The sequence below is a fragment of the Marmota flaviventris genome, chromosome X, assembly GCF_047511675.1.
Source record: "Marmota flaviventris isolate mMarFla1 chromosome X, mMarFla1.hap1, whole genome shotgun sequence".
NCBI classification, from domain to species: Eukaryota; Metazoa; Chordata; class Mammalia; order Rodentia; family Sciuridae; genus Marmota; species Marmota flaviventris.
Window position 1 is genome coordinate 118885634 of NC_092518.1, and position 22006 is coordinate 118907639.

At 37.2% G+C, this 22006-nt stretch overlaps 1 long non-coding RNA gene across 1 annotated transcript in view; it reads left to right on the forward strand.

Annotated features, from left to right (window-relative positions):
* The window catches only part of LOC114096651 (uncharacterized), a 48560-nt gene that overhangs the window by 21277 nt on the left and 5277 nt on the right, over positions 1-22006 (forward strand). Inside the window, exons 2-3 of the long non-coding RNA XR_003583464.2 lie at positions 4165-4238; positions 6073-6213. This is a non-coding gene — a long non-coding RNA (uncharacterized lncRNA). The remainder of the gene's footprint in view (positions 1-4164; positions 4239-6072; positions 6214-22006) is intronic.

Below are 22006 nucleotides of genomic sequence, written 5' to 3' on the forward strand. Positions count from 1 at the left end.
GCAGGAAAAGGGAGAGGATGTAATTTTGGGTAGACAAGTACGTGGGAAGTCAGTAGATTACATAAAACAAACACACATAAAAAGAAACATAAAAAAGTTAAAATAGTAGAAATTGATAGAAAAAAAGATAAAAAATAAAAAAAGAATATACAACATACCTATAATATACTATTCAGATGTCCTATTTATATAAATATACTATTTATCCAGTCCTCAAAATCCTAATTCATGCAAAGTACTTGGTTCCACATATGTTGGGGATGTGAGGGCAGGAGAACAGCAAGGGAAAGGGAAAAAAAATCTTGAAGGAAGAAACAGGGTTTGTTTTGGTTGGAGATCAGTATCTTTCCTGCTTCCCTTCCAATAGGTGGGGTTGTCTGTTGTTAGCTTGTATCTCCGCCCTCAGGATGGTGAAGGTAACCAGGGTGTCACTGTGCCAGGGTAGTGGCTGCTGGGGAGAGAGGGGAGTTAGAAACTGGGTATCTGGCCAGACAGAGTTCCAAACTGGGAGTTGCCTCCACTGAAGATGGTGATGAAGGTGACCCAAGATGGAAGTGCCTGCTTTCGGTAATGGGGTGTCGGGTCGGATGGGGGAGCCGGGTGATCTGTTGAATGATGAATTCAGAGATGAGCTCTGTGGAGTGCAGTGTGTGCTGTGGCTGACTTCAGAGCCTGTGTGAGGTTCCCAGGTGCAGGCAAGCTATGGCACATAGGGGACTATCTCCACTGCTACAGAGTCCCAAGATGGCAGCGACCAGGGGTGCCCCACATTGGTAGATGGGGGTCCACATGGGAGTGGTGGCCGGAGTTCCTGTGCGTGGGAAGCTGCTGGGTGCCCTGCGTGGGAGCTGCGTTGGTAATTTCTGCATGAGTGGGTGGCCGAAAGTTCTGCTAAGGTGCACATGGTCCCGCTCGGGTACCTGGTCATCCTGCAGGAGCAAGTAGTTGGGAGACCTACTCTGACGCTGAGGCCTGGAGCCCTGGACTGGCACAGTGACCTACGGTGACCATGATTCCTGTGCAGGAGCAGGAATATCACTCACAGAGAAGCAGTATTGTTACTACTTGAGTCCCAGTTCACAGAGCAACACAGAACGCTGCCTCCCTGTGGCCTGCCATCTTGGATCTCAAGATCAGAGGATTCTAATGAGAGAACAGAAAGCATCCAAAATAACGTTTCTAAATAAGAATTTGAGAAAAGATGGCATACACAAAAGTATCATTAGAATCCTAAGACTTGGAATGAACCTTCAGAGAACATAATAACTAAAGAGCTGAATCAGACATTCCCTAAACAGTAGATCTCAAAGCTTAACCTTAATATTAACAGAATGACTGCTAATACATTCCTTCTCTCTGGGGACTGACAAAATGTCCAGGAACCATAGATATGATTTGTGGGATGGGTTCAGGAATAGTTGTCTCACCATGAAGGTGGAATGAAAAAGTCAGACACCCCTGAGTTAGATCCACAGCTCTACCTTTTATCCATTGTCTGACCTTGAGCAAAGTACTTAATATCCCTAAAAGACATTAATAAAGAACTCTTTCTCTTCCCATCCTGTTTTCCATTTCTGTGTTGTTTTTTCATGCTGCTTTCTAAGACATTTTATCAGCACTGTCTCCCAACCCTTTTATTGAGGTTTTAATTCCTCTTGTCATAGGTTTAATTCCCAAGAGCTCTTTTATTTTCTCAATAGTCCTTAAAATTTCCTCTTCTTGTTTTATGGTTGCAATATCTCCTCTAATCTCTCCGAGGATGTCAATGATAGATGTTCCTTTTTAAAGTTTTCTTCTGAGCTTCAGGGATCTTCCCCAAGAGAATAGACCTGCAGTCTTCTGCTGGGGTCGGGAAAGTGGAATTATTAGACTTTGCAGAGTGGAGGAGGAAATTTGCAGGTCTGTTCACTTTTTGGACTGACTTACAGTCAGTTCTCTTGGTTTATGCCTACTTACAGATGAACCTGGCACTGCAAGTTCCTGAACCTTTTTGGAGTTCTCTGGTGTAAATTCATTTGCCTCTTGGCTTTCCTTATTGATGACTTGGGATGCAGCTTTCTCAGTTGTACTAACTCAGTTACTATTTGTCCAACTGCTATCTAGTTCCTAAAATGTGTCACTAATACTGTCTTCTGTCCTGAATCTTCTTACCTTGTGTTTTGATGCCTTTATAGAATTCCTTTACTATATATGTATTTTTGTTGTTGTTGTTTTTGGTACTGGGGATTGAATCCAGGGGCATTTAACCACTGAGCCACATCCCCCAGCCGTTTTTATTTTTTATTTTTGAGACAGGGTCTTGCTAAATTGTTGAGGCTGACCTCAAACTTGCAATCCTCCTGCCTTAGCCTCCCAAGTCACTGGTATTATAGGCATGTACAACTGTGTTCTGCTCCTTTACTATAATTTTTATCAGGGCTTTGAGGAGGGATCAAAGCTAAATGTGTGGGTTCAATATGCTACCTTTAACCAAAAGCATCTTAATTTTTTATGTCTTTATATCCATTCATCACTTTGCATTTCAACTATCTCCAAATGAGACACTCTTACCACTTTATTTCTGGAATTTTTTCTTCTCTCATCTTGTTCCCTAGGTTTGCACTACATAATGCTGTAGATTCATTTTCCTGAAAAATTGTCCTATGTACAGCTTTGATAGTAAATTATTTCTTCAGTTGCTTTTTTATTTTTGGATGCCAGGGATTGGACTCAGTAGCACTTAACCACTGAGGCACATCTGCAGCCCTATTTTGTATTTTATTTAGACACAGGGTCTCACTGAGTTGCTTAGGGCCTCGCTGAGTTGCTGGGGCTAGTGTTGAACTCGTGATCCTCCTGCCTTCAACTCCCAAGCCTCTGGGATTACCTGCATGCACCATCGCACCTGGCCTTCAGTTGCTTCTTGATGCTTATAGCATAGAGTCTACATTCCTTAACCTGACATTGCAAGCCTTCCACAATTTAGCCTCCCATCTTTTTTCAACTTTATTTTGGTTACCAGGTATTAAACTCAGAGATGCCTAACCATTGAGCTACATCCCTAGCCCTTTTGATTTTTTTTTTTTTTTTTATTTAGAGACAGGATCTCACTAAGTTGCTGAGGCTGGCTTCAAACTTATGATCCTCCTGCCTCAGCCTCCTGAGCCACTGGGATTACAGGCATGTGCCACCACACCCAGCTCAATCTTCTTGTTAAGGCATTCTTTTAAAACACTCATCTCCATACCCCCTGTAGCTGGGCTTGCCTGGTGATACCAAGTAGATATAACAGTTTATTTGTTGATTTTGAGTGAATAACTTCAAACTCCTTAAGTGAATACCACTCTGACCAAAGGCCCCTTAAAACACAATTCAGTCCAGGATTCAAAATCTACATTTTATATATACTATTTTTGATTGTGTATACTATTGCTTCAGTCAGTTTTTTTTTGCCACTGTGACTAAAAGATCTGACCCGAACAATTTTAGGGAAAAAAAGTTATTTGAGAGCTCACAGTTTCAGAGTTCTTAGTCCATAGAAGGCTGGCTGTATTCCATGGGGCTCAAAGTGAGGCTGAGCATTGTGGTGGGAGAGTGTGGTGGAGGGAAAAAGCTCACATGATGATCAGAAAGCAGAGAGGGAGACAGAGTCTACTCCTAGATACAAAATATATACCCCAAAGCTACGCCCCCTAATGAGCCACTTCCTCCAGTCATAGCCCACCTGCCTTTAGCCACCACTCAGCTAATCCGATCAGGGATTAACTCACTGATTAGTTTAAGGCTCTCACAACCCAATCATTTCTCCTCTAAACCTTGCATTGTCTTACATGTGAGCTTTTAGGGGACACCATATCTAAACAATAACAACCATATTGTATAATAGTTGTTTCCATGGTGTGTATTACTTGACACCTTATTTATTTTCTACTAGGCTCTGAAGGTGCAAAGATGAGTAGGATGTGTAAATTATAAATAATAAATTGCTATCATATGGTGCCAAGTTTAAGCTTCAGCTCAATGGCTGTTTTACATGTTGTGATTTAATATTCTTGTAGGGTTTAACCTTATAATTTATTATATCCTTCCCACAAAAAGAATGTTCTGACTTTCATATCAAATATGTTTATATCATTTTCCTGTTGTTAAGTATATTGTTTTCTAATGATATTTTCTCTCCATCAGAATTGTCTTTGCTGACCTCTTCATTATGAATCTAATTCTTTGGGTGGAAGAATCATTAGCTGCCATCTCCTTTGGTACTCTGATAAGTATCTTTGCAATATGATTTGGGATTTTAGTATCACAGACATTTTTGGTGCATACTTTGATTTTTTTGTGGGGGGAGTTCCTGGGTATTGAACCTAGGGGTGCTTAACCACTGAGCCACATTCCTAGCCTTTTTATATTTTATTTAGAGACAAGGTCTTGCTGCATTGCTTAGGGCCTCACTAAGTTGCTGAGGCTGGCTTTGATCTCATAATCCTCCTGACTCAGCCTCCTGAGCTGCTGGGATTACAGGTGTGTGCCACTGTGCCTAGCTTGGTGCATGCTTTGAAGGCTTGGAAAATATAAACTTTTAAAATTCTGCTTTTGACCACTGAATAATGCTTAAAACAATTTTACTGCTTCTGTACTATACATGATATAGAAAATGTACCATTGGAAAACTACAGAGAACAACCATTTTAGAATTAAAGATACAAAAATATTAAATCAAACACAGTAACATTTTCAAAGACACTGTTGAATATATTTCTCATATTAAAGATTATTTGCATTTCCTTTTATCTTTGGTGGAAAAAAAAAAAAGGACATGTTATAGGAAGTCCGACGCCAACCAACTTAGAAAAGTAATGAAGTTTTATAGTGGGAGAAGAAGATATAGTCAGATAAATGGGGCTATTCAGTTTACAGATTTGAAGTTAGTTTATTATACATGTAGGAAAAAGGAACAGGATACCAAAAAGACTAAATGAGGTCACACTTCAAGTAGAGTATATAAAGATCTAGCATGCAATTGCAGTGGAGAAGTCAGAAAATACAAACAGGAATGTGGAATTTCACAAAGAACAGAAGAAAATATTGAAAGCTATTGAAAACTACTAAAGAGATAAATCCTTAGGCAAATACTAAGAGAACATTTTAACATTATAAATTATTTCATGTTGGAATAGTTACTAGTTAGTCTTGTTCAATCTCTCCCTTGAATTTATAAACAAGGATAAACATCTTTATTGATTGTCAAGCTGTGTGCCATCTAGTATGGTGGCTACTGGCTCTATGAACTTATTGAGCACCTTAAATATGGTTAGTCCTCATTGAGATGTGCTGTAAATACAAATTATACACTAGTTTTATTTTTTATTTATTTATTTTTATATATTTATTTTTTAGTTATAGGTGGACACAATATCTTTATTTTACTTTATGTGGTGCTGAGGATTGAACTCAGTGTCTCATGCATGGTAGGCACACACTCTACCTCTGAGCCACAACTCCAGTCCCTATACACTAGTTTTAATACTGAGAACAATAAAACAAAAAATGTAAAATATCTTACTGTTTCTTTGTGGTACTGTGAATTCAACCCAAGACCTTGTGCATGCTAGACAAAGTTCTACTACTGAGCAGCCTCTCTGCTTATGATCACTAATCTTTATATTGGTCAAAACTTTAAATTATAATATTTGGACATGTTAGATCATATCAACTATGTTCTTTTTAAAAAAAATTAGTTGTTGATAGACTTTTATTTTATTTATTTATCTGCAGTGCTGAGAATTAAACCCAGGGCCTCATACATGCTAGGCAAGCACTCTACCCCTGAGCTACAATCCAGCCCCAACTATGTACTTAAAATTGTTCTTACCTGTTTCTTTTTCACTTTTTAATGTGGATACTAAAACTTAAAACTACATTTGTGGCTTGCATATTTCTATTGTACAGGGCTGATTTAGCCTTTGCCCATATAATATTCCACATCCTGTCCAGATTCAAGATTCTATGCCATTATTGTGATTCTGTCTGTATAAATTTATTTCAATGTCATTGCATTCTGATTGTTACATCATTTATTTTTGAATAATTTAGATGTCCATGTCACCCAACCAGATCCTGTGGCAGATTCCTGAACAGAGCTTCTTCACAAAACCATTTCTTGGCATTGTAATTGGTGGCATTTTATCCTTTGGCTGTATTTTTATTGAACTTTTTCATTATGAAAAGTATTTGGTGAGTATCATGTCTTAATAATCTCAAAAGTTTTGATTTTCAAAATTTTAACTGACATAATGATTCTACATATTTATGGGGTACAATGTGATCATTTAATATTTTTACATTATGTTTAATGATCAAATCACGAAGGTTAGAAAATGGATACCTAAGTAAAGTTAGGAATAAATTCTAATGTTTTACAGCACAGTAAGATGGCTAAAGTGTACAACAGTTTATTACATATTTTATAAAGAACTAGAAGAGAGGAGTTCAAGTTTTAATTTTTTTTTGTGGTACTGGGGATGGAACTCAGGGCTTTGTACCTGCTAAGCATGTGCCCTGTCACTGAGCTATACCCCCAACCCCCAAAGTTTTTTTTTTTTTTTTAATTTTAATATTTATTTTTAATATTTGGCGGACACATCTTTGTCTGTATGTGGTGCTGAGGATCGAACCCGGCCGCACGCATGCCAGGTGAGCGCGCTACCGCTTGAGCCACATCCCCAGCCCCCAAAGTTTTAATTTTAATAAATTATTTTTCCTGCATTTCAAGGGGGTTAAACTGAAGTATGATTGTTTGTCAACTTTTTCACTGCTGTAATTAAAGGACCCAACCAGAACAACTGTAAAGGAGGAAAATTTTATTTGGGGGCTCATGGTTTCCGAGGTCTCAATCCATAGACAGCAGGCTCCATTCCTTGGGGCTCAAAGTGAGGCAGAACATCATGATGGAAGAGTATGGTAGAGGGAAGCAGCCCACGTGGTGATCAGAAAGCAGAGAGAGACTCCACTCTCCAGATACCCAAAGGCACATCCCCAATTCCTACCTCCTCCAGCCACACCCTACCACTTGCATTCTCACTCAGTTAATCCCTATCAGGGGGTTAATTCACTGATTGGGTTAAGGCACTCACAACCCAATCATTCTTTCTCTGAACCTTCTTGCTTTGTCTCACATGTGAGCTTTTGGGGGATATCTCACATCCAAACCATAAAATGATAATACTTCACTTATCCTCATGTTATCCAGAAAATAGGAATCTGACTCAGGGAGATTTCCTAGAGAACTGTATTCATTCACTGCTTTTTAAAGTGATTTTAATTGAAATTTCTATAAAGATTTACTTTTTTTAAAAAAGTAATCACCTATTATTAAGCCTTTCCAGATAACTTAGAAAAGTTGTTCTCAACTGAACCTTTGTGGGGTTTAGGGATATGGGATCCCTTGGGTGGGAGGCAGCTAAATATGGGAAGAGACAGGGCTAGGGATGTAGCTCAGGGGTAGAGTACTTGCCTATCAAGATGAGAAGTGGCAGCTCTGATTCTTATGTTTTTCATAGTGGCCTTCCATGGGCAGTTTCATTTATGATTCCTCTGCCAAAATCATTTTGAAGGCCATTGAGTGGGTCTTCATGTATACTGAGCTGTAAGTAATGGTTTTCTGTCTTTTTCCTTTCTGTCAACTGTTAGTTCTGGTGTCAGGATGCCTGCTCCTATACCTTTCCTCTTTGTTACTTTTAATCTCTTATAATTCAAGAATTCTAATAACAAAATAGTTAGAAATGCATTTAAGTGAATAAATAATGCTCTTTGATTGAAGTGCAATGGCTTTAGTACCCCAGCTTTGTAATGACTCTTTCAGTTGTTCTGCATTCTTTTTTTTAAGATTTCCTGATTCTTGACTGCATTCTGGTTCTGGGAACTGGCCAATTGGGGTGTTACCATGGAGGGATTTTTGGAGATGGACAAAGGCATCATGAAGTAAAATGCAATAGCCAACTGTGTGTTTTTGTAACACTTTTGTCAAACAAAACTGTCAAGTCTTCAAAAATCAGGTTTAATCATGTTCATTAAGTACTCACTTTTTAAATAGCATTATGACAAATTTGTTTGAAAGATAAACAATAAAATCTGTTACCTTGTCAGCAACTAAATATTTAACATGCTGCAGAATAGATTACAGTAACCATATTTTCCAGATGTTTTTTGATGAGAAAGTAATTTTAAAGCGAAAACTAAAAGGTTCTTTCAACGAATTTTCATTTCAGTGAAGAGCACTGTGTACAACCTATATATATTTATACAAAAGACTGTTGTGTACAACTTTGTATATATTTACTGTCTACAGTGATAACTGTTCCCAACCATATACACCATTCTGACACCCAAGTATATATTTTATGTGGTACTTTAAAATCAAATTTTAGCTCTATAGTAGTGAAAGGAATTACCTCATTCTTTCAACATTTGACCAAAATATAATCCACACAGAGATTTTTTTTTAAATATGCATATTAAAAAGTATATTTAATAGAATTATGTGTACTGTGCTATGAAGACATTTGGAAAGGCTGCATGTCAATAGATATTCAAAGACAAAGTGGCGGGGCTGGAGATGTGGCTCAGGCGGTAGCGCGCTTGCCTGGCATGCGTGCGGCCCGGGTTCGATCCTCAGCACCACATACAAACAAAGATGTTGTGTCCGCCGAGAACTAAAAAATAAATATTAAAAAAAATTATTTAAAAAAAAAAAGACAAAGTGGCATTTGATTCTGTTTTTTTCTGTTGTATAATGTAGCTGCTGGTGTGTTTGGCATTTACAACCTTCCGTTTCTGAAGAGAAATTATTTTTAAATATGTATAGATGACATATGAATGTTAACCCATAAAAAGGGAGGGTAAGGAGGCAAAATATAGAAGTTTATTGGGTTAGACAAAGGAGAATGAAGGGAAGGGAGAGCAGATGGGAATGGGAAAGACAGTAGAATGAATCAGCCATAGCTTTCCTATGCTCATCCATGAATCCATCATGAGTGAAACTCCATATCATGTACAACCAAAATAATGGGATCCTAATTAGAATGGGTTGTACTCTATGTATGTATAGTATGGCAAGGTATACTCAACTGTCATGTATATCTAAAAACAACAAATAAAAAAGAAAAAATATTTATAGAGAAAATTATACAGCTATTCTCAAGTGAGAATGTAATTATATGAGCAGAGAAACATGGGTAAGTAGCAGCATTGCTTCTGACTAGAGAAGATATGACCAACATCTGTAACTACATAAGTAAGGGAATATATTTTTGGTATGAGATTGATAGATGAAGGTTGGGAACAGAGAGTTAAAGGTTTAGGGGGAAAAAAGGTTTGAGAAGTATGTGACAATCTATTGCAGAGATTTGGGCTCATCCATGTATATTGATAAAGTTTGTTTGAAACCTGTTGTTTCTGTTTTCAGGTCTCATCAGTCATAATATATGTTTGGTTTTCTTAGTCTTATAAATTTTAAGATTACTTGTTCAGAAGCTACAGCCTACTGTACTATTTTTGTTTATGTGCTGAGGTAAAGACATAAGAAACCAGTGTGTCTTAAACTTTCTTAGTTTGTATTATTGAAGTTAGAAGTCTGGGTTTAGAAATACATAAGTTGAAATACATGTTAACTGCATAGTTTCTGCAACTTGGGATTGGTTTTATATTGTATTTACCCAATAACACTTTTTGACTTTGGTGTACCTATGAAGTTAATGCTGCCTTGGTGGAAAGTTTAAATAGACAGTGATTTCTCTCTGGCTGGTTACTATATGTGCTGCATACTATTCAGTTAACATAAAATAGGGGGCTGATTTGATATTTAGACATATAAAATATCTGGTTCAATAATGTTTTCTTTTAATAATTAAAGTTTTCTTTGGAGCTTAGGGCAGGATTATATTTTGTGGAATTGAGGTTGTTGCTTTTTTATTTCTTTCATTTATTACCATGGATAGTTCTTTTTACTCCATCCTCATTTTTTTCCTCCCTGATTGTTAACGCTGTTGACCGTGACGAGTCCTTGCTTCCCCAATGTTGAAGAATAACACCCGAGAAGCACGCTGAGGCAAGGTCAGAGTAGAAATTAGAAGTTTATTAAAGGACAGCAGAAAAGACTTCTCCGAGAGGAAGAAGGGGACCCAAGAGGTGGAATCCATGGAAGTGCCGTTGTTTCCCCTTTTTATAGTTCTTTCAGTGTTGGAATGTAGGTTGGAAGGCCGGAGGGGTGGGACACAGGTGGGCCAAAGAACTAATCTGGGCAGGAAGGACTTCATTAACACTTCTTTGGGATGGGCTATCTTCAAATCTGCTGGGGCTGTTCATTAAAACTTCTTTGGGATGGACTTTGGGCCTAGGGCTTTTCTTGGGACTTCATTAACATTTCAAGAGTTGCTCAACATGGCCTCCATTTTAGATTTCACTCCATATTAGACCCCATTTATCTAACTACACTGACTGCCTAATTTTAAATCTGGCTTCATGATGTCATTTTGGATAACTGAGGTGGTAGTGTAGTGCATTGTTTTCTTAAGTCCCCTAAATCCATCTTATTTTGGTAGTTAAATATGACTCTCTAAAAGTGACAATGGAGGATTGAGGGAATGATTTTCTTTTTAAAAAATTTATTTATTTTTTAGTTGTAGTTGCACACAATACCTTTATTTATATGTGGTGCTGAGGATCAAACCCAGGGCCTTGCACATGCTAGGCGAGTGCTCTACCACTGAGCCACAACCCCAGCCCTGAGGGAATGATTCTTATAGACATGCTGTTTTAGAGCATTTGTTTCTTGAACTATAGTTATAAGCATAAAAACGACATAATTAAGTCTACATCATACTTATCTGCTTGCTAATTCTGTGGTACATTTTGTCATAAGTAACCTGTAACAATTATTAATGAAACATAGCACTATGTATATGATGAGCTTGTTTTTATTTCACAGAAAAATATTTGCGGGGGGACAAAGGAAAAAATATCTTGGCAGTTCCAAACATTGGTAATACGCTAGAAGAACTCATGGGACAAAGTATATCAATGTACACATGGCTAGGTTTATTACAGAAAAATGATACACAATGGGGTCATCAAGGGAAAAAGACACAGGTGGAACTGGATAAATCCAGGCACAGTCTTCCCATGCTGTCTTCTTCCTGTGAGGGAACACACAGCCTGCTCCTTTCTCCAGCAGTGAAAAATGCAGTATTAAATGTGCTGTGTTTTGGCCAAAGGAAGACCATTAGAGACTCAGCATCCAAGGTTTTTATTGGAAGCTAGTCACATAGGCACCCTCTGCCTAGCAACTACAAAAATTCCAGACTCCCCAAAGGAAAGCAAGTGTTCATCATAAATCACATTGTACAGTGTAGGGATAGCAAACCAGTCTTATCAGTCCAGGGGATGATTAAATGCCAAATTCCCAAATGCAAGCCAAGGGCCAACCTTGCAAGTAAGTCCTTCTAAAGACAGCTGCCTCAGACCTGCTGTGTTAACTCTTCTCTGTACTGTCCATCCCCAGAGCCCTTGCTACCGACTCTTTACAATATGTAGTCATCAATAGGAGTCCATGGGGCATGGTCACACCAACTTGCAGTATTGACCTCAGTCAGGCTGTCCATGGGGTCCTCAATTTAGCCAGTGAAAGCAAATTCCATTAACCACAAGGTCTATCTTAAATTTCCTTATGAATCCTTTTTTTATACTTGTCCTGAGGCATCAATAGACACAGCACAACTCTAGTCAGTCCATTGAAGCTGAACTGAATGCCTTCTAGGCTGAGGCAGTGTTCTGATAGCAAGCACACATTAGAAGTCCAATCCCCGAGGGCACAGGTGGTATCCCTGGAAACAAAGAGTTTATAAATTGTTACGGTACCTCAAGCAGGACATGCATTATATATTTTATTAAATTTCTTACAAAACTTCCCTTTTATTTCTTTTAATCTATAATTTTATGGAGTTTATCTTGTGTTCATTGTCATTGCAATAATTACTAATCTATTTATGGTTAGAACTTCGCCTTTAAAGTCATTTTTTTCTACTTCTTTCTGCAGGATTATCATTGGTGATTGAGAGCCTCTTTTCCAGCAGTTTTACAGCTATTTCTTTTATGTATGCAGTTCATTAATTCTTTACCAAACTTCAAATCATAAGCATTGCAAGCACCATTTTGTACTCTGGGTACACAATGATCATAATGCTGATTTTCTTCTTTTTCACAGGTAACTGCAGAATTACTTAGTATGTTTCAGATTCTCTAAAGAGTCTTGGAGACATCCATAATGTAATAAGCATCAATTAACAATTAGTGGAAGGAATAGGGAACAGAGTCATCATGTTCATTTTTAAGCTTTGGGCATCAAAGATTACAAAGCCTGGGGAACTGGAGGGACCTTATGTACTTAGCTGTGAGACTGTCCCTTGTGAATCTTTTAAAGCAGTAGGGATGTGTTCCAAAGCACAGAAAGGGTTATGTGTAATCACCTTTGAACAGCCTCCAAGCATAAAAATTAACCAACTTGAATAACTTTTAAATTATAAAATTAGATTAATTAAATCTCTGGTCATATAAGTAATTATATGTGAAGGACAAGATGTATACTTGTCAGGATTATTCATTTGAGCATATTATTTGGGTTCAAATGTGGTAGAAACTTTTGTTGAGATTAGTGCTTGAAGCAGATGAAAAAATGGAATATTTTATAAAATGGTTCAGTTGGAGAAATAATGAAGTTGGAGAGCTTTAAGACCTTCTGAACAAAATGAAACAGTTTCTTCTTGCCTCACTTTAAGTTCTGGTTCTAGTTCAAGTCATACCACTTGCATAGATCACACTGGAGAATGTTTAAGTATTTTCTTTGATTTAAATGTAAGGTTCAGGGGCTGGGGTTGTGGCTCAGTGGTTGAGCGCTTGCCTACACGTGTGGGGCCCTGGGTTTGATCCTCAGAACCACATAAAAATAAATAAACAAAATAAAGGTATATGTCCATCTACAACTAAAAAAAATATTTAAAGAAATGTAAGGTTCAACAAATACATAAAAATTAACAATGAAGGCTGGGGTTGTGGCTCAGTGGTAGAGTGCTTGCCTAGCATGTGTGAGGCACTGGGTTGCATCCTCAGCACCACATAAAATAAATAAATAAAATAAAGGTATTATGTCCATGTACAACTAAAAATTACCTAAAAATATTAATTATGAATATTTCTTAGAAATCCAAGCTGTAAGACAAATGTCAACATTATTCGAGAAGCTAGGTATCTTACCAGTGCTTCTTTTTAGAAGATAACACATGGAATATGGATTGCCTTTTATGTATTATTGGTCTCAACTCTTAGAAAAGACTATACAGGCCTCTTGTCATCTCTTGGCTGCCCGAAGTTTTATTTACAACCAAAGGCCAGAGAGCTTCTCACAATTCTAGTCTAACAAGGCTGCTTGTGTTTGATTTTAGCCTTTTATTGAAATATGCATACACAAAAGCACATGCATCCTAAGTGTATAGCATGATGGGTCATTAAAAAGTGAGCCACCTTTGTAACTATTGTTCACATCCATAAACAATACATGATCATTATCCCTGAAGCCACTGCTGGGCCTCCTTACAGTCGTCTTCCACAAGGGCAAACACTACTACCCTGGCTGTTGATAGAATGGATTAATTTGGCCTGTATTTCATTGCATATAAATGGACTTACATACATTACATGCATATTTACATACCTATACACAGAAAGACATGCTCTTTTATATCTTTTTAAAATTTTTTATTTGTTTTAATTAGTTATACATGACAGTAGAATGCACTTATATACTTTGATATATCATACATAGATGGGATATAATTTCTCATTTTTCTGAGTATACAAATTGTAGAATCACATTGGTCATGCAGTCACATACATACATACAGTAATAATGTCTGTTTCATTCTACTATCTTTCTTATCCTCACATCCCCTGCCTTCCCCTCCTTTCACTTCCCTCTACCCCATCTAAGGTAATGCTATTCTTTTTTCTTTTTGCATTACAACTTTTAATACACATATATGCCACAATTTTTGTATCTCTGTATATAAAGTATGTTGATACCCAATTCAAGTCTTCATACGTGTACTTTGTATAATATCTGGTTTCTTTTTTTTTTTAATTTTTTTTTAAGAGAGAGAAAGAATTTTTTTTTAATATTTATTTTTTAGTTCTCGGCGGACACAACATCTTTGTTTGTATGTGATGCTGAGGATCGAACCCGGGCCGCACGCATGCCAGGCGAGCGCGCTACCGCTTGAGCCACATCCCCAGTCCCCATATCTGGTTTCTTTAGCAGCTGGTTTCTTTCTTTCAATATGGCTTGTGAGATTCATCTAAATCATCATGTGTAGATGTAGTCTGTGTTTCTCCGATCTTTTGTTTTGGATCCCCTCCATCCAACATGGTGAGTTACTGGCTTTGATATTTATGTAGTATAAAATTAGATATATAGTAGTTTCCCCTTGTCAGTGGAGGATACATTCAAAGACCCCCAGTGAATGCCTGAAACTAGGTAGTATTGAATACTATATGTATACTATGTTTTTCCTCTTTATCTACATTCTTTTTTAAAAAATATTTATTTTTTTAGTTGTAGTTGGACATGATATCTTTATTTTATTTATTTATATGTGGTACTGAGGATTGAACCCAGGGCCTTGCATTGCTAGGCGAGCACTCTACCACTGAGCCACAACCCCAGCCCTATCTACATTCTTATGATAAAGTTTAATTTATAAATCAGACACACTAATAGAATTGATTCAAATTGTTTATTTCTGGAGTTTTCCACTGAGTATTTTCAGAGCATAGTTGATCACAGGTCGTTGAAACCACAAAAAGTTAAAGCACAGATAAGAGGCAACTACTGCATTAAGCACAATCATTTCAGGCTATGTTTTCTTCATTACCCAACACTTTGGCTCAGATTGCCTTTTTCCGGTAGTCTTATAACAGGTTCTTTTTTCAAAATAGATGTAATCTTCAGTGGTCACATTGCCAACAAAAATCTTTTGCCATTGGTTGGTTTCATCGCAGCATTCTAGTTTCTGACACCACACTATGCTGAATACTGACCTCAAAGATCAATAGTGATCTCTTGATAAAGTTAGTGGCCTTTCACTATTCCTCACCCTCCTTGGCTTCTTTAATTAAGACAATGTAACACCTGTGGAATTCTTTCAATATCATTTGCATTATTGCATTATTCTCTATGTTCTACTCTGTGCCTTCTCCTGTTTTCCTTCCTGTTCCTGTCACCTAACTCTAGCTTTTATTATCATTTCAGTCCTTCCTTTCTATATTCTCCGTCTTAGAACTCATTCAGTATCATGACTTCACTATTTTCAATGGTGACCGCTCCCAAATTTGTATCTTTAGCCATAACCTCTATCCAGCTGTATCCTGAACATTTTCATGTTCCAGTGGTACTGCAAACTCAACATGACCCCTGAAGATGAAGTTAGGATTTCCTTTCCTCCAAATTGCTTATCTTCATATCTTTTATCTTTGACCATCATTGCTAATCTCTGATCTTCTTAGCTTATTTTGAAGGGTTTCTTAATAAACCCTTCTATAATTTATAGCTAATAAGCATAATTTCCCTAGTTACTTTCCTTAGGAAGCTTCTTATCTGTTACCATTCCTTTTTTTTTTCTTCTTCGACAAGATTGGTCTAGGTCTTTATTCCCTTTTGCCTAGATTCCTCAGATTGCCTCCTATTTAGTTTGCTGCACTGTATTCTCTCCTTTTGTGTGTGTTTGTGTGTGTGTGTGTGTTACTGGGGATTGAACCCAGAAGTTTTCTACCACAAAACTACATCCCCAGTCCTTTTTGTTTATTTTTATTTTTATTTTGAGACAGAGTCTCACTAAGTTGCTGAGGCTATCTTGAACTTGTAATCCTCCTGCCTCAGCTTCCTGAGTTGCTAGGGATACTGGTATGCACCACCCATGTCTCTCCTTTTCTAACCCACTCTATGAGTGGCCTGCTACCACATAAACCTCTTTATTTTTTTGTATAATAGTACAATTAAGACCAAGATTAATTTTTAACAGGTCATCACATATTTAAAGCATGTTCACAGAGTGCCAGATACATGCTAGGTTCTTGAGATCTGTTGGTGAAGAAGACAGGTAAGTTGCCCTGTTTTTATCAATCTTATATTCTACTGGAAGGGAGATAAAATAAACATTGTAGATTTGGTGAACTTTTAAAAAGAAGTGATATTGATGAAGAAGTGCATAGTCAAATATTTCAAGTAGAGGTGAAAGTATGTTCAAAAGCTCTGAAGTGGGAAGGAGTTTGACATCTTCAGAGAATATGGAAAAGTTGAAGATGGTTAAGGTGGGAGAGTGGCACAAGTGTCAATAGTGATGTTAGAAGAGAAGAAGTGGTCAGATCATGTGACAATCTTGTAATCTATAACAAGGTTGAATTGTAGAACTGATGGAAGTTGAGGGGGTTTAAATAGGATGATAATGCATTCTTCTTATTCTAAAATTTTAATATCATACTTCCTTCTCGATAAAGGTCTAAACTCACCTTAGTGTTTGGGGTCCTCCACAGTGTAACCTCACTCTGATACTCAATGTATTTTCTAAGACTCTTAAAGTTGAATCATTCATTAAGTTCAGACCTCTCTTCTTTTGACTTTTTCAGCATAAGTGTCCCTAACTAGACACAATAGTTCCTTGACAGCAGGAACTATTGAAACTGTTTTGTGTCCTTCAGAGTGCTAAGCACATGGTTTTCCTTGAATTGCAGTGAGTAAGGAAAACAAGAGATATCACCAGGGTATTGTGTTTCCTTATGTATTCTAAAATTAAATTATGGGTGTGGAAATCTCCCAAGTATATTATGGCTACCATTCATATTATGAAAAAACTAGTAAAATCATGAAGTGTGTTTTTGACATCTGTTTTCCAGAACTGTTCCTTAAGAAGCCTTGTCAGCTTACAGAGTCTTAAATGGCATCTATGTACTTTTTGTCATTATATTTCCACAGCAGGAAGCAATGCTTATTATGTCATTGCATTTTTGAGGAAGAAGTCCTATTTTTGTGGTTTTGTGGTAAACCCAGGGGGGCTTTACCACTGAGCTACATCCCCAGCTCTTTTATTTTATTTTAAATTTGAGGCAGGGTTTCACTAAGTTGCTGAGATTGGCCTGGAACTTTCAATACTCCTGTTTCAGCCTCCTGAATCACTGGAACTACAGGTGTATGTCACTGAGATTATAGGTGTATGCCACTGCACCCAGGAAATAAGCCCTTTAATATTTAGACTTGGTAATATAGTTGTGCACAAAGTATAATTATTAAGTGCTGATTACTTTTGCTTGCTGTAGACAAATGATTTTTTTAAAATTTTTTAGTTGTAGATGGACACAATACCTTTATTTTGTTTATTTAGTTTTTATGAGTGCTGGGGATCGAACCCAGGGTCTCACAAATGCTAAGCAAGTGCTCTACCACTGAGCCACAACCCCAGCCCCCATAGACAAATGTTTTGAGTGATTTTTTAAAACAAAATGACACCTTTAAAATTAGCAATATCTACCTATGTAAAAATTGCTGAGGAGTTTTACACTTATAGATTCACACTTATTGAGAATAATTATGCATTCACCTAATCTAACACTTTTCCTTGTGGCCACCACACTCCTCTTTGGTGCTTGAGTTCATCTATGGCATCACAGCAGAAATGTAGGACTTTGAAACTGTCACTGTGAAGCACTATGAATGTAGGAAGACACTTTGTTTATGTAGTAAATATTTTCCATGTTACTACATATCCTTCATATTTATCATCTTGTAGCTGCTTAATCCATTGAGAAGATTTCCTAATTGCTCCTTCACTTTTAAACCATTTTTTATTGCCAATTTTGAATTATTTCCTTAAGATAGTCTGTGAAGTAGGATGGCCATCAAAAAACATTAATACTTCTATGGCTCTTTATGCTTTCTAGCCATCAATAGTGTGTACCAGTTTTACCATGGTCTTGGCTGGCTTTGAGTATTATTTTCCAAAATAAATAGCAGTTTTCTTTCTTTCTCTTTTCATCTAGTGTGTCTAAAATGGCACCCCATTGTTTCCTTTCTCTCATTTTTGGAGCCAAGGGAAGTGATGTGCACTGTGGCTTCTCTATCCAATTTTCATTTGATAACACACTTACAGATGTATAATGCCAAGTCAAAATAGGACTCAGGTGACAGGGAGAGGAAGCAGAAACTACAACCCCTACCAAGAAAGGGTACTAGAAGAGAAACCTTGTACTTCTAGAGGTAAATTAAGTTCAGTTAAGGTTGGAGGACTTACCCAAATTCCAACTGGTTTTCATTGAACTAGTTTGATAATTGCTCTTTTATTTGTATCATGTTTTATTTTAGATATTAACAAATAAATTAAGGTCTTGAGAAAACTAATTGAAATAATATTTCTATTTTGATGTAAGAGATGTAAAATTACAATAAGCAGTTGAGTTTCCTTTGTCTTAAAGCCCAATGCTGTCTTGTGTTATAATGATGAAGTTTATAGCAGTATAAACTTTTGTTGACATTGCTATTGTGTGGTAAATTAAATATCTTATGATGATGATATATATTTTAGGCAAGTAATTTGAAATGTTTGCATTTAGCGGTAGTCTATTATTCTAGAGCAGTGGTTCTTGACCAGGGATGATTTGCCCTCCAGGGAACATTTAGAAATGTCTGGAGATATTTTTGAATGTTGTGACTTGGCAGATGCGATGACATCTAGTGAGTAGAGGTCAGGGACAGTGTTAAACAATTCTACAGTGTACTAAACAGCTTCCACATAAAGAATGATATGTCCCAATCTTCAGTAGTGCCACTGTTAAGAAACCCTGGTCTAGAGTGTACTATTTTTGAACCTCACATTTACTTGGGAGGTAATGCTATTTTCAAAATACAATTTTGATCATTTTGAGACATTGTGTTTCTAAACTGAGACTCTTAACCACCAATCACTGGGCAGTGATTAAAGTCAATGTGATACAAAGAGCTTTTAATACCCAGAAGAAGTATTGGGCAAGTGTAGAGCACTTTTCTGTTGGCTTTCTCACTGTCTGTGCTTTGAATATATTTTTATTCATTAAAAGAAGCTAATGAAGTTCAATATATTTTGAGAGACTCTGCTGCATAATATTTTATCACTAAATTAAAGTGAAGAATCCTTGTTCTCACACAGAGCAAGATGAAATATAGTACACTGAAGGAAATGTCCAATTATCTTAACACAAATGTTAGCAATAATGGGCCTTTTGTGTTTTATTATACCAAGTTGTTGCTAGCTCTACCTTATTAAAATTTTCAGTTCAGAAGACAGATCCAAAAGAGATAGAGATATATTAATGCTAATCATTAGCCAACCAACAAGCATTTATTAAGCTTCTTTTATGAGCCTGGCGATGTACTAATTGAGAATATGGAAACATTAAAATATGATATTATTTGGTTTTTATTGAGTTGACTATATGTGAGCTATTTGCATATATTTATCTAATTTAATTATCACAATTAATATAAGGGTAGGTCACATTACTTTTATTACATGGATGAGGAAACTGAGGCCCAGAGAGTTGATGTTCTAGGTCACTCAGCTAGTAAGTGATGGTGCCATGATTCATTCAAACCCAAGTTAGTTTGGCTCCAGAGTTCATTCTCTCAAATATAACTCTATATCCTCACCAAGAAAGGCATTTTCTCTGAGCTGGAGCTAAACCAACAACCAGAGGATGCCTATGGAATATATTCTGTGGTCCTCTATTTGTCCAGGTGGACTACTCTCCCCACCCCCTCCTCCTTTTGTACTACTGAGGATTGAATCCAGGGGAACTCTACCACTGAGCTAAATCCTCAGGTGTTTAAGTTTTTCTTTTTGAGATAGGGTCTCACTAAGTTGCCCAGGCTAGTCTTGAACTAAGTTGCCATCCTATTGCCTCGACCTTTCAAGTAGCTGGCATTACAAGTGTGCACCACTATGCCTGGCCAGGTAGACTGTTCTCAATTAGAGGAATTAAGACTGGAACATGTGAAGCAATACAATATCATCCTCAGAAATATATGATGACAATAGAATATCTCAAGTCTTTCTCATGACCTCTCAACACTTCTTTAAAAAAATAGAGGGAGTCTTTCCATTTTTCTACATTATTCTAGGATCAAGAGGGTCAAATATATTTTAGAGGTATATAACCTCTAAAATAATTCCATTACTTCTTCAATTATAGATCATTTTTATTTTGGCTTACATTTATGAACCAAAGAAAGTACTGAATTCTGTAGGCAAATACGACACAGTTGTCTATATTCTAAAGGATACGGAAAATGTCTGGGTCATATTATTTTTCTCAGGGCAAGTAGTTATAGACCTATTCCAATTCTGGGCCTTATGTTGGCCAGTATTCTTCTGCTTTTGAGTATCATACCACATAATTTTCAAAGGAAAGGAAGAGTTCTGTTTCCCCAGAGGTAAGCAGAAGCTGTTCTCTGGCATTATCTTACTGTTCGCTTCACATTTGCTAGCATCTCATTCCTGGGTTGGTTTCTGCCACCTCTGCTCCTAGCTTTTCTTGCCCAACTGATATTTATTCTTTGAGTTTTTCTGCACAATTTGATTCCTGATCATCTCAGCTCCATTCTAGAACAACCAGGGGCAGAACTGCCTTTGAGTCCCAGCTGTACTGCTTATTGGTCATATGGTCTAAGTCAAATCACTTTATCTTTCTGAGCCTGTTGTTTCCTTGTGGAATAAGAAAAAAATAATAGCACATACCTTATAAAATTCAACTCAATGTCCTCACATACATGAAGCATTCAACCCACAGTCAGGCATATAGAAAGTATGTAGTAAATAACAATATAATAACTTTCTTCTTCCTCCTCCTCCTTTTCTTCCTCCTCCTTTTCTTCCTCCTCCTTCTCCTCCTCCTCCTCCTTTTCTTCCTCCTCCTTCTTCTCCTCCTCCTCCTCCTTCTGTTCCTCCTTCTTCAAATGCAAATTTGATCATCTTATTCTCTGGCTTATGTATCTTCATGGGCTTCCAGTTGTCTCCATATCAAATCCAGTCTTCTTAACTTTCCCCCAGTGACTGGCAGTCTTTTCTTCTATATGCTCTCTTTAATGTTCCTTCAGTTCTCTATCTCATATCCTTAATGCTCCAACCCATCTGCCATGGTTCACAATGTTTTACAACTATCAGGGTTTTAAAAAAATATTTAAATCTTAATGTGTACTCTTCCCTTCTTTTCCCTCTGTATGAAGTAGCTCTCTCCCATCCTAAAATGCTTCTGGACCTAGATTTATAGCATCTTTTCTATGATGCCCTCTGTAAACTTCTGCCAATAATTCATTAATTCAATAAATCTATATTGAATATCTTCTAGTTGTCAGGCACTGCCCTAGGGGCTGGGACTTTGGAAGTAAAGAAAATTTTAAAGGGATAAAAATCTCAATTCTCATGGAGCTTGTGTCATTATGCAGTTAATTTAAACAGCTCAATATAACAAACTTATGTTGTCCACCTACAATATGTCCAGCACTTATGTTAAGCACTGGGGTACAAAACTGAATCGCTTAATCCCTTGCCTCAAGGGGGTACTGTAGTTTGGAGAAAGAAGACTCCTAAACAAATTATTTTCCTGCAGTGTGGTGGGGAGTCTGATAAAGGTAAGCCCAGGTTTGTTAATGCACCTAGCCCAATCATGGGGAGGAAAAGAGGATCAAGGGGAGCCTTTTCTGGAGAAAGTGATAATTTGAGTCTTGGGAGAAGACTGAGTCTTTTCTTGTGTGAATGATGTTGAGAATGGAACCAAGGGCCTTGTACATGCTAGGCAAGTGCTTTACCACTGAGCTACACCCCAGTCCTGAAAGGAGATTGTCTTAAAAGTAAAAGGCAGAGCAGATAACTGAAGAAGACAATATTATATGGAGATCTGC